Consider the following 12,518-nt stretch of genomic DNA (forward strand, 5'->3'; position numbering starts at 1 on the left):
ACCACACCCTGCGAGCAACAGCATCAGAAAATGACTTATCTGCCAATAATGTGTGCGTCTATTTCGGATTTTTGCAGAGAAGTGTGTTGTGTAGTAGTGATGGATGACAGAGTACTGATCGGTGGACCAAATAAAGTTGTTGAAGTGGACTAGTCACACATAGCAAGAAGGGAAAACCAGAGAGAATGACCTTTCAGTGCTATAGGACGAGAGTGCCAGAAGTGCTGTGTGGCAGGAGTGTTCTCCAGAGACAAGGTGACTTTAGCCAGTTTGATAAAGCACTTTATACTGCCCGGTGATTATAGATGACTTTGTCCTACAAGACACTGAAAGCAGAAGGATTCAACCACGAGTTTTTGAACCATTGTGTAAAGTTCGTGTCTTCCCATGATCCCAGTGTGCACACCCAAAACATGGAGCGGCTGAGGAAATCGGTGAAATTGTCTACAGGGCTATTACAAATGATTGAAGTGATTTCATAAATTCACTGTAGCTCCATTCATTGACATATGGTCACGACACACTACAGATACCTAGAAAAACTCATAAAGTTTTGTTTGGCTGAAGCCGCACTTTAGGTTTCTGATGCCAGAGCGCAGTGAGACAAAATGGCGACAGGAGCTGAGAAAGCGTATGCCGTGCTTGAAATGCACTCACATCAGTCAATCATAACAGTGCAATGACACTTCAGGACGAAGTTCAACAAAGATCCACCAACTGCTAACTCCATTCGGCGATGGTATGCGCAGTTTAAAGCTTCTGGATGCCTCTGTAAGGGGAAATCAACGGGTCGGCCTGCAGTGAGTGAAGAAACGGTTGAACGCGTGCGGGCAAGTTTCACGTGTAGCCCGCAGAAGTCGACGAATAAAGCAAGCAGGGAGCTAAATGTACCACAGCTGACGGTTTGGAAAATCTTACGGAAAAGGCTAAAGCAGAAGCCTTACCATTTACAATTGCTGCATGCTCTGACACCCGATGACAAAGTCAAACGCTTTGAATTTTCGACGCGATTGCAACAGCTCATGGAAGAGGATGCGTTCAGAGCGGAACTTGTTTTCAGTGATAAAGCAACATTTTTTCTTAATAGTGAAGTGAACAGACACAATTTGTGAATCTAGGCGGTAGAGAATCCTCACGCATTTGTGCAGCAAATTCGCAATTCACCAAAAGTTAAAGTGTTTTGTGCAGTCTCGTGGTTTAAGGTTTACGGCCCCTTTTTCTTCTGCGAAAAAAATGTTACAGGACACGTGTATCTGGACGTGCTGGAAAATTGGCTCATGCCACAAGTGGAGACCAACAACGCCGACTTCATCTTTCAACAGGATGGTGCTCCACTGCACTTCCATCATGATGTTCGGCATTTCTTAAACAGGAGATTGGAAAACTGATGGATCGGTCGTGGTGAGCAATTCATGTCATGGCCTCCATGCTCTCCTGACTTAACCCCATGCTATTTCTTTCTGTGAGGTTATGTGAAAGATTCAGTGTTTAAACCTCCTGTACCAAGAAACGTGCCAGAACTGCGAGCTCGCATCAACGATGCTTTCGAACTCATTGATGGGGACATGCTGCGCCGATTGTGGGAGGAACTTGATTATCGGCTTGATGTCTGCCGAATCACTAAAGGGGCACATATCGAACATTTGTGAATGCCTAAAAAAACTTTTTGACTTTTTGTATGTGTGTGCAAAGCATTGTGAAAATATCTCAATTAATAAAGTTATTGTAGAGCTGTGAAATCGCTTCAATCATTTGTAATAAACCTGTATTAAAAGAGAAGGGCGTCCAGGAGGAAGAGACCAACTCCACTTGTTTCAATATATGTATTTCCATAAGTTATGATTGCAAGGAAAAGTTGACGCATGTGACAGTTTACACATATTTTTGCATGACACAGGCAATTTAATCGAGGTTAGGGCAAAATGGGAATGCTTCCCGCGGCATATACATCAAATAGACTTTCTCGTGATGACACTGTCGGTTACAAGTAAGGTAAGTCATTTCTTTCATAATTAAAAGTATTGTAGTCGACACTCTCTTTTGTGATTGCTGTGGTGACCACTGTAAACACTGCTCATAATGCCTGCCAGCACAGCCGCGGGATCGATTTACAGTCGTACGTTCGATATCTATCGTTCGGAACCTGCAGCTTCGATAGACAAACATTCTTGGAAATTATTCCAATTGTCAGTATTTCACCTCCCAAAGATGGAATCGAAAAGGTAGCTAACAGTTTTATGCTTTGATCACATCCTCTTGGTCCTATTGTTTTTAACAGAAGTGAACCCCAGCATTGTAGTCTCCTCTGTTTTGTGTTGTCATTGTATGTTTAACATTTCAGACAGAGCCGATTCATTCATTTTTTTTTGGCAAGCACTGCCTCGCATTGTACACTTGCAGCACCTGTTCGTCGGCACAGCACTGAGAACTGGCTCCGAGGAACTTCCTCTAAACTGGAGCTGTCTCATCCGTCATGTTATGCGGGAGAGCAGCCTTACAATTGAAGCTGAGAAAAAGTCCAAGTACGTTGCAACTGTGCGGCTGCTCTTGTGCATGCATTGTAATCCTCGGGCGCCACCGGCTTCCTAAACTGCTGCCCGAATCTCATCAGTCCGCACCTTGAGGTATGTGCTTTCTTACATTATTTACTTGATTAATAGAACCATTCTCAGAAAGAATTTCTTTTTGAAGTGATGAGAGAGGCTGAGAAGCAGTAACTCACTGATGATAAAACGTTCCAAGTAGTTGGGCAGAATCATATTCGTCTTCAAACTTTTTCTGTGCTTAACTTTTACGTGCGGTGAGATCAGCTGCTGGATTCCTTTGCTGTCCCTCCATGGCTGAACACTATCAAAAGCAAGATTGTATTGATTGTCGACTCCTTGGCGTGTTGTGTGCACCACGACCAAATATTGGTTAGAATTGGAAGGAAAATCAGCATTGGCCGTATTTTGTTGTTTTATTGTCAGCAAAATCAATTTTCGGTCACTTAGTGACCATCCTCAGTGCTGTAATATACAATAAAAATTGGTAGGCACTGGTATCAAGCTATAACCACAAGCTTAGAGCGATCACATAAACTCATCAAATCATATGTGATAATATTGTGATTATAGCTTGATACCAGTGCCTACCAATTTTGATTGTATATTACAGCACTGAGAACTGTCACTAAGTGACTGAAAATATATTTTGCTGACAATAAAACAACAAAATATGGGCAATGCTTGATTTTCCTTACAATTCTAACATTGCAAGGTTACAAGTTAATGTAAATGCGAGACATGCCACTGCAAATGTGAAATGCTGGTGCATTAATAACCAGTGTATCTGCTAGAACGTTAAAGGCAGGCACGAAAACATGCACACATCGTGGTGTACAGTTGCCAGATGTCAGTTTGTGGGATAGAGTTCCATGCCGTGCTCAGTCAATACAGGGACGGTTAATGCCGGTCGTCAGTGACGTCGGAGTTGTCCGATGGTGCCCCGTACGTGCTCGATCGGACACCGATCTGGTGACCGAACAGGCTGAAGCGACGTGTCGATACTCTGCAGGGAATATTGGGTTATGACAGCAGTATGTGGCCGAGTATGATCCTATTGGAAAATACTCGCTGGAATGCTGTTCGTGAGTGGCTGCATAACAGGTCAAATTGCCAAATTGGTGTACAAATTTGCAGTCAGGGTCTGTGGGATAACCTCGAGAGTGTTCCACATGTAGGTCCAGTGTATCTAGCATGCAGACTGTGACAGGCTCTCGACTGGCCCGCTCCTAACCAACACACGACTGTCACTGAGACCGAAGTAGATCCAGCTTTTACCAGAAAACACGACAGACCACCACCCTTCCCTCCAGTCGGCTCTCAGTTGACACCACCTCTAACAATACCACCACTTACAAAGTGGGTTAGAAATCAGATTAATAATGTTGCTCACGCAGCATATGTTCGCTTTATCGGGCAACAACAAAGTTATTGACTGTGGGTGGAATCGTCAGAATGGAAATGATGAAGTCACTCTAAAAAAAGTCATTAACTTTGGCATTTATCTTGAATGGATTCCCACGTAGATTTCGTCAAAGTTGTTAAGGCTCATCTTGTTGATTCTAGGGTGATTCCACTTTGACCGCTAGAAGGTCCAGATCTGTATTTTGCAATATTTGAAGACCTAACAAATGCGTTTTTGCGGAAACTCTTAATGATCAAACAATCCCAGATCAGAACAATGGTATGGTAGAAACAATTTTTGACTTGGTGTTCACGATCCATATTTTTATTAAACTTCTTGTAAATTCATATATACTTCTTCTTGTCACATCATCAACAGTTTTGTATCAATCTTCATATATTTAATTTCCACTTTAACCAAACAGAAGACTTGACTGTTCTTCTACAAAGCGAAATAACAACTTAACTTCTGCAAAGTGATTCGCGCCAAAACGGTTACAAGTATGTCAAAGATTGACAGTCTCACAGAAATGAATACTGACAAGAACCATATCACTGTAATATATCGGTACATTGGAGTACCTATACATTAATAAAACCAAATGTGAATATTGTCACAAAAATATGTCTGTTACTTCGCAGAAAAGTAGTACGATATTACAGGTATCGAGAACTGGGGTTGGAGTGCTGTAATGGTCACGTAAATAAAGAACCATTACACACCGAAGTTGCAAATAGCAGTGGTTTGGATCAGTGGAAAGCATGCTGCAGGGTGCCTGACTCGGAGATTTCCCTGAAGTAACAGGTTTATAACAGTTCGCTGTTCCACTGTGGTGCCAGCTGCTGCTCAAATTGCGGTTTCAGTGGCAATACGGTGTGCCAGAACAATACACCAAACACGAACGCTCTTCCCTCTCGGTAGTGCCAAGTGATCTTCTTTTGACCGTACATTCTCTCGGCCACTGCTGCCGGCACTCGTGTACAGTGGCTACATTTCTTCCAAGTCTTAAAACATTGCAGTAGGAACATCTACCTCCTCATAACCCTATTACACAACCTCATTTTTGAGCAACATAAATTCGCCACATCCAATGTCAAATGTGACTAAAACTCCTGACCATTACAGCACAAATTTAAAGCAAACCTGATTTGCGTCCTCATATTGGTGCTACTGCTGGCACTTTTATGCGACTAGTGTGGAATTTGTCTTTCAGGTGTAGAAACATACATAGCAATTTATATACTTATGGGTATTGCAATTTTTTTTCTGTCGGTGTGTACAAAGGTTACTTTCTTGAGCTTTTCCAGAGAAGTAAAAAGTCTCGAGGCTGCTCTTGGTGAGCTGCCTTCATTGGATAAATATTCAAATCAGATGCTAAAACAGAGGAGAACTCCAAAAGCTATATTTGTGCCACCTTGGTTGTTGATGTTCATTGATAACTGTGGCTGGATGTTTACTTCCTCAGTATCCAACCAGAACAATGAGGCCCTTCCCATAGCGTCTGTAAGGTTACCATTTGTCATTAGAGTAACCAGCCGCATATTCAGAATTCTCTGGAAGAGCGGTAGAAGATAAAAAGTCTTCTTCTGTCTTACAACAGACACTGCTGGCCACCTCCACACTGCGGAAGTACACTATGTGATCAAAAGTATCCGCACACCTCCAAAATGTAAGATGCATTGTGCTGTCACCTAATGCCCGGTACTCCATATCAGTGACCTCAGTAGTCATTAGACATCATGAGAGATTAGAATGGAGTGCTCTGCGGAACTGACGGACTTCAAATGTGGTCAGGTGATTGGGTGTCACTTGTGTCATACATCTGTACGTGAGATTTCCACACTCCTAAACATCCCTAGGTCCACTGTTTCCGATGTGATAGGGAAGTGGAAACGTGAAGGGAGACGTACAGCACAAAAGCGTACAGGCCGACCTCGTCTGTTGACTGACTGACAGGGACTGCCAACAGTTGAAGAGGGTCAGGGTCGTAGTGTTTAATAGGCAGGCATCTGTCCAGACCATCACACAGGATTTCCAAACTGCATCAGGATCCTCTGCAGCTACTATGACAGTTTGGCAGGAGACGAGAAAGCTTGGATTTCATGGTTGAGTGGCTGCTCATAAGCCACACATCACACCAGTAAATGCCAAACGATGTCTCACTTGGTGTAAGGAGCGTAAGCATTGGATGATTGAACAGTGGAAGAACATTGTGTGTAATGATGAATCACAGTATACAATGTGGCGATCCGATGGCAGGATGTGGGTATGGTGAATGCCCGGTGAACTTCATCTGCCAGCGTGTGTAGTACTATCATTAAAATTCAGAGAAGGTGGTGTTATGGTATGGTCGTGTTTTTCAAGAAAGGAGCTTGCACCCCTTGTTTTGCATGGAACTATTACAGCGCATGCCTACATTGATGTTTTAAGCACTTTCTTGCTTTCCGCTGTTGAAGAGCAATTCGGGGATGGCGATTGCATCTTTCAACATGAGTGCCTGTGCTGGACTATTTACACGACAATAACATCACTGTAATGGACTGGCCTGCACAGAGTCCTGACATGAATCCTATAGAACACCTTGGGGATGTTTTGTAATGTCGACTTCATGCCGGGCCTCACCGACTGACATCGATAACTCTCCTCAGTGCACAGCACTCCGTGAAGAATGGGCTACCATTCTCCAAGAAACCTTCCAGCACCTGATTGAATATATGCGTGCGAGAGTGGAAGCTGCCATCAAGGCTAAGGGTGGGCCAGCACCATATTAAATTCCAGCATTATCGATGAAGGGCACCGTGAACTTGTAAATCATTTTCAGCCAGGTGTCCGGATACTTCTGATCACATATTGTATATAAAGTGTTGTGTGGTTGTGGAAAATTACATAACAGCGAAATTGGAAGGGCAATAAATTAACACACTAAAGGGCACAAATGCCACACACATAAAAAGAAAGTCTACATATACATCTACATGACTTCTCTGCAATTCACATTTAAGTGCTTGGCAGAGGGTTCATCGAACCACAATCATACTATCTCTCTACTATTCCACTCCCGAACAGCGAGCGGGAAAAACGAACACCTAAACCTTTCTGTTTGAGCTCTGATTTCTCTTATTTTATTTCGATAATCATTCCTACATATGTAAGTTGGGCTCAACAAAATATTTTCGCATTCGGAAGAGAAAGTTGGTGACTGAAATTTCGTAAAAAGGTCTCGCCGCAACGAAAAACGTCTATGCTGTAATGACTTCCATCCCAACTCGTGTATCATATCTGCCACACTCTCTCCCCTATAACGTGGTAGTACAAAACGAGCTGCCCTTTTTTGCACCCTTTCGATGTCCTCCGTCAATCCCACCTGGTAAGGATCCCACACCACGCAGCAATATTCTCACAGAGGACGAACGAGTGTAGTGTAAGCTGTCTCTTTAGTGGACTTGTTGCATCTTCTAAGTGTCCTGCCAATGAAACGCAACCTTTGGCTCGCCTTCCCGACAATATTATCTATGTCGTACTTCCAACTGAAGTTGTTCGTAATTTTAGCACCCAGGTACTTAGTTGAATTGACAGCCTTGAGAATTGTACTATTTATCGAGTAATCGAATTCCAACGGATTTCTTTTGGAACTCATGTGGATCATCTCACACTTTTCGTTATTTAGCGTCAACTGCCACCTGACACACCATACAGCAATCTTTTCTAAATCGCTTTGCAACTGATACTGGTCTTCGGATGACCTTACTAGACGGTAAATTACAGCATCATCTGCGAACAGTCTAAGAGAACTGCTCAGATTGTCACCCAGGTCATTTATATAGATCAGTAACAGTATCATCCATTCAGTTTTACTCGATGATTTGCCGTCTATTACTACGAACTGCGACCTTCCTGACAGGAAATCACGAATCCAGTCGCACAACTGAGACGATACCCCATAGCTCCGCAGCTTGATTAGAAGTCGCTTATGAGGAACGGTGTCAAAAGCTTTCCGGAAATCTAGAAATACGGAATCAACTTGAGATCCCCTGTTGATAGCGGCCATTACTTCGTGCGAATAAAGAGCTAGCTGCGTTGCACAAGAGCGATGTTTTCTGAAGCCATGCTGATTACGTGTCAATAGATCGTTCCCTTCGAGGTGATTCATAATGTTTGAATACAGTATATGCTCCAAAACCCTACTGCAAACCGACGTCAATGATATAGGTCTGTAGTTAAATGGATTACTCCTACTACCCTTCTTGAACACTGGTGCGACCTGCGCAATTTTCCAATCTGTAGGTACAGATCTATCGGTGAGCAAGCGGTTGTATATGAGTGCTAAGTAGGGAGCTATAGTATCAGCGTAATCTGAAACGAACCTAATCGGTATACAATCTGGACCTGAAGACTTGCCCGTATCAAGTGACTTGAGTTGCTTCGCAACCCCTAAGGTATCTACTTCTAAGAAACTCATGCTAGCAGATGTTCGTGTTTCAAATTCTGGAATATTCCATTCATCTTCCCTGGTGAAGGAATTTCGGAAAACTGCATTCAATAACTCCGCTTTAGCGGCACAGTCGTCGATAACAGTACCATCGGCACTGCGCAGCGAAGGTATTGACTGCGTCTTGCCGCTTGTGTACTTTACATACAACCAGAATTTCTTCGGATTTTCTACCAAATTTCGAGACAATGTTTCGTTGTGGAACCTATTAAAGGCATCTCGCATCGAAGTACGTGCCAAATTTCGTGCATCTGTAAATTTTAGCCCATCTTTGCGATTTCGCGTTCTTCTGAACTTCGCATGCTTTTTCCGATGCCTCTGCAACAGCGTTCGGACCTTTTTTGTTGTGTACCACGGGGGATCCATTCCATCTCTTACCAATTTATGAGGTATGAATATCTCAATTTCTGTTGCTACTATATCTTTGAATTTGAGCCACATCTCGTCTGCATTCGCATAGTTCATAAGGAATGGAAATTGTCTTTTAGGAAGGCTTCTAGTGGCACTTTATCCGCTTTTTTAAATAAAATTATTTTGCGTTTGTTTCTGATGGATTTGGAAGAAATGGTATTGAGCCTAGCTACAATGACCTTGTGATCACTAATCCCTGTATCAGTCATGATGCTCTCTATAAGCTCTGGATTGTTTGTGGCTAAGAGGTCAAGTGTGTTTTCGCAACCATTTACAATTCGCGTGGGTTTGTGGACTAACTGCTCAAAATAATTTTCGGAGAAAGCATTTAGGACAATCTCGGAAGACGTTTTCTGCCTACCACCGGTTTTGAACAAGTATTTTTGCCAACATACCCAGGGTAGGTTGTAGTCCCCACTAACTATAACCGTATGAGTGGGGTATTTATTTGTTACGAAACTCAAACTTTCTCTGAACTGTTCCGCAACTGTATCATCGGAGTCTGGGGGTCGGTAGAAGGAGCCAATTATTAACTTAATTCGGCTGTTAAGTATAACCTCCACCCATACCAATTCGCACGGAGTATCTACTTTGACTTCACTTCAAGATAAACCACTACTGACAGACACCAACACTCCACCACCAATTCTGCCTAATCTATCTTTCCTGAACACCGTCTGAGACTTCGTAAAAATTTCTGCAGAACTTATTTCAGGCTTTAGCCAGCTTTTTGTACCTATAACGATATCAGCTTCTGTGCTTTCTATTAGCGCTTGAAGCTCGGGGACTTTTCCAGCGCAACTACAACAATTTACAACTATAATTCCGACTGTTCCTTGATCCAAGCACGTCCTGTAATTGCCAAGCACCCTTTGACATTGCAGCCCAAACCGCTCACTTTCCCGAGGCCTTCTAACCTAAAAAACCGCCCAGTCCACGCCACACAGCCTCCGCTACCCGTGTAGCCGCCAGCTGAGTGTAGTGAACTCCTGACCTATTCAGCGGAACCCGAAACCCCACCACCCTATGGTGCAAGTCAAGGAATCTGCAGCCAATACGGTCGCAAAACTGTCTGAGCCTCTGATTCAGACCCTCCACCCGGTTCTGCACCAAAGGTCCGCAGTCGGTTCTGTCAACGATGCTGCAGATGGTGAGCTCTGCCTTCATCTCGTAAGCAAGACCGGCAGCCTTCACCAAATCAGATAGCCGCTGGAATCCAGAGAGAATTTCCTCAGATCCAAAGCGACACTTGTCATTAGTGCTGACATGTGCCACCACCTGCAGCTGGCTCCACCCTGTGCTCTTCATGGCATCCGGAAGGACCCTTTCCACATCAGGAATGACTCCTCCCGGAATGCACACGGAGTGCACACTGGATTTCTTCCCCTCCTTAGCCGCCGTATCCCTAAAGGGCCCCATTACGCACCTAAAATTGGAGCTCCCAACTACCAGTAAGCCCACCCTCTGCGATTGCCCGGACCTTGAAGGCTGAGAATGAGAATGATCCTCTGAAACAGGGCAGGCAGCTGCATCTGGCTCAGCCAGAGACAGTGCCTGAAACCGGTTTGTCAGACGCACTGGCTCAGCCAGAGACAGTGCCTGAAACCAGTTTGTCAGACGCACCGGGGAGGCTTTCTGATCAGCCTCCGGGGACGCCTTTCGCTGCCTGCCACGCCTTGGAACGACCTCCCAATCAACCACAGGCGAGGGCTCAGCCCCACTGCGGGCAGCAACCGGGGCAACCACAGCGGCAGACCGATCTGGGGACAGACGGGACGAGGTTGACATCCCCGTGATACCCAAGTCCGGCTCCCCACAGTGGTGCCCATTGGCAACAGCCTCAAGCTGCGCGACCTAAGTCAGCACCGATTGCAGCTGTGAGCGAAGGGATGCCAAGTCAGCCCTCATCCGAACACAGCAATTGCAGTCCCTGTCCATTCTAATCGATGTTAAAACAACAGTTACCGAAACACGAGTCCGTGCCTAGATAACGCAAGCGAAACACGCAAAGAATGTATCAACTAACCTGTACAAATGCCTAACGACTGCGCTACAATCTGCTGAATTTACGATTACAGTAACTAAAACTCGAAATTGCACCTCCTATACGAAAATCACACACAATTTAAATAAGAATCTACGAAGTAAACACTAAAGCGCGATGCTACAACTGTCAAATACTATAATACGCCCGAAATATATGAATTAAACAATGCAAGTACCCAAAAACACGCAAAGAAATTAATTAAACTATCTAACAAACAAGTAAGATAGGGTTATACGACTTGCTGCTGCAGCTGCTTATCCAACGGCGGCAGGGAGCACATGAAGAATGTGAGCAGGTTATGGATTTTAAGAACTTCTGTGTGATAGGCAGAGAAAGTAATATTTATAGAAGGAAATTCTGTGAAGCAGTCAAAATACACTCCTGGAAATGGAAAAAAGAACACATTGACACCGGTGTGTCAGACCCACCATACTTGCTCCGGACACTGCGAGAGGGATGTACAAGCAATGATCACACGCACGGCACAGTGGACACACCAGGAACCGCGGTGTTGGCCGTCGAATGGCACTAGCTGTGCAGCATTTGTGCACCACCGCCGTCAGTGTCAGCCAGTTTGCCATGGCATACGGAACTCCATCGCAGTCTTTAACACTGGTAGCATGCCGCGACAGCGTGGACGTGAACCGTATGTGCAGTTGACGGACTTTGAGCGAGGGCGTATAGTGGGCATGCGGGAGGCCGGGTGGATGTACCGCCGAATTGCTCAACACGTGGGGCGTGAGGTCTCCACAGTACATCGATGTCACCGGTGGTCGGCAGAAGGTGCACGTGCCCGTCGACCTGGGACCGGACCGCAGCGACGCACGGATGCACGCCAAGACCGTAGGATCCTACGCAGTGCCGTAGGGGACCGCACCGCCACTTCCCAGCAAATTAGGGACACTGTTGCTCCTGGGGTATCGGCGAGGACCATTCGCAACAGTCTCCATGAAGCTGGGCTACGGTCCCGCACACCGTTAGGCCATCATCCGCGCACGCCCCAACATCGTGCAGCCCGCCTCCAGTGGTGTCGCGACAGGCGTGAATGGAGGGACGAATGGAGACGTGTCGTCTTCAGCGATGAGAGTCGCTTCTGCCTTGGTGCCAATGATGGTTGTATGCGTGTTTGGCGCCGTGCAAGTGAGCGCCACAATCAGGACTGCATACGACCGAGGCACACAGGGCCAACACCCGGCATCGTGGTGTGGGGAGTGATCTCCTACACTGGCCGTACACCTCTGGTGATCGTCGAGGGGACACTGAATAGTGCACGGTACATTCAAACCGTCATCGAACCCATCGTTCTACCATTCCTAGACCGGCAAGGGAACTTGCTGTTCCAACAGGACAATGCACGTCCGCATGTATCCCGTGCCACCCAACGTGCTCTAGAAGGTGTAAGTCATCTACCCTGGCCAGCAATATCTCCGGATCTGTCCCCCATTGAGTATGTTTGGGACTGGATGAAGCGTCGTCTCACGCGGTCTGCACGTCCAGCATGAACGCTGGTCCAACTGAAGCACCAGGTGGAAATGGCATGGCAGTCCGTTCCACAGGACTACATCCAGCATCTGTACGATCGTCTCCATGGGAGAATAGCAGCCTGCATTGCTGCGAAAGGTG

At 45.4% G+C, this 12,518-nt stretch overlaps 1 long non-coding RNA gene across 2 annotated transcripts in view; it reads left to right on the top strand.

Annotated features, from left to right (window-relative positions):
- The window catches only part of LOC126295220 (uncharacterized), a 49,830-nt gene that overhangs the window by 16,322 nt on the left and 20,990 nt on the right, over positions 1-12,518 (top strand). For both annotated transcript variants that reach the window (XR_007552422.1, XR_007552423.1), the window contains exon 2: positions 2,401-2,624. This is a non-coding gene — a long non-coding RNA (uncharacterized LOC126295220). The remainder of the gene's footprint in view (positions 1-2,400; positions 2,625-12,518) is intronic.

The sequence above is a fragment of the Schistocerca gregaria genome, chromosome 11 (assembly GCF_023897955.1).
Source record: "Schistocerca gregaria isolate iqSchGreg1 chromosome 11, iqSchGreg1.2, whole genome shotgun sequence".
Classification (NCBI taxonomy): Eukaryota; Metazoa; Arthropoda; class Insecta; order Orthoptera; family Acrididae; genus Schistocerca; species Schistocerca gregaria.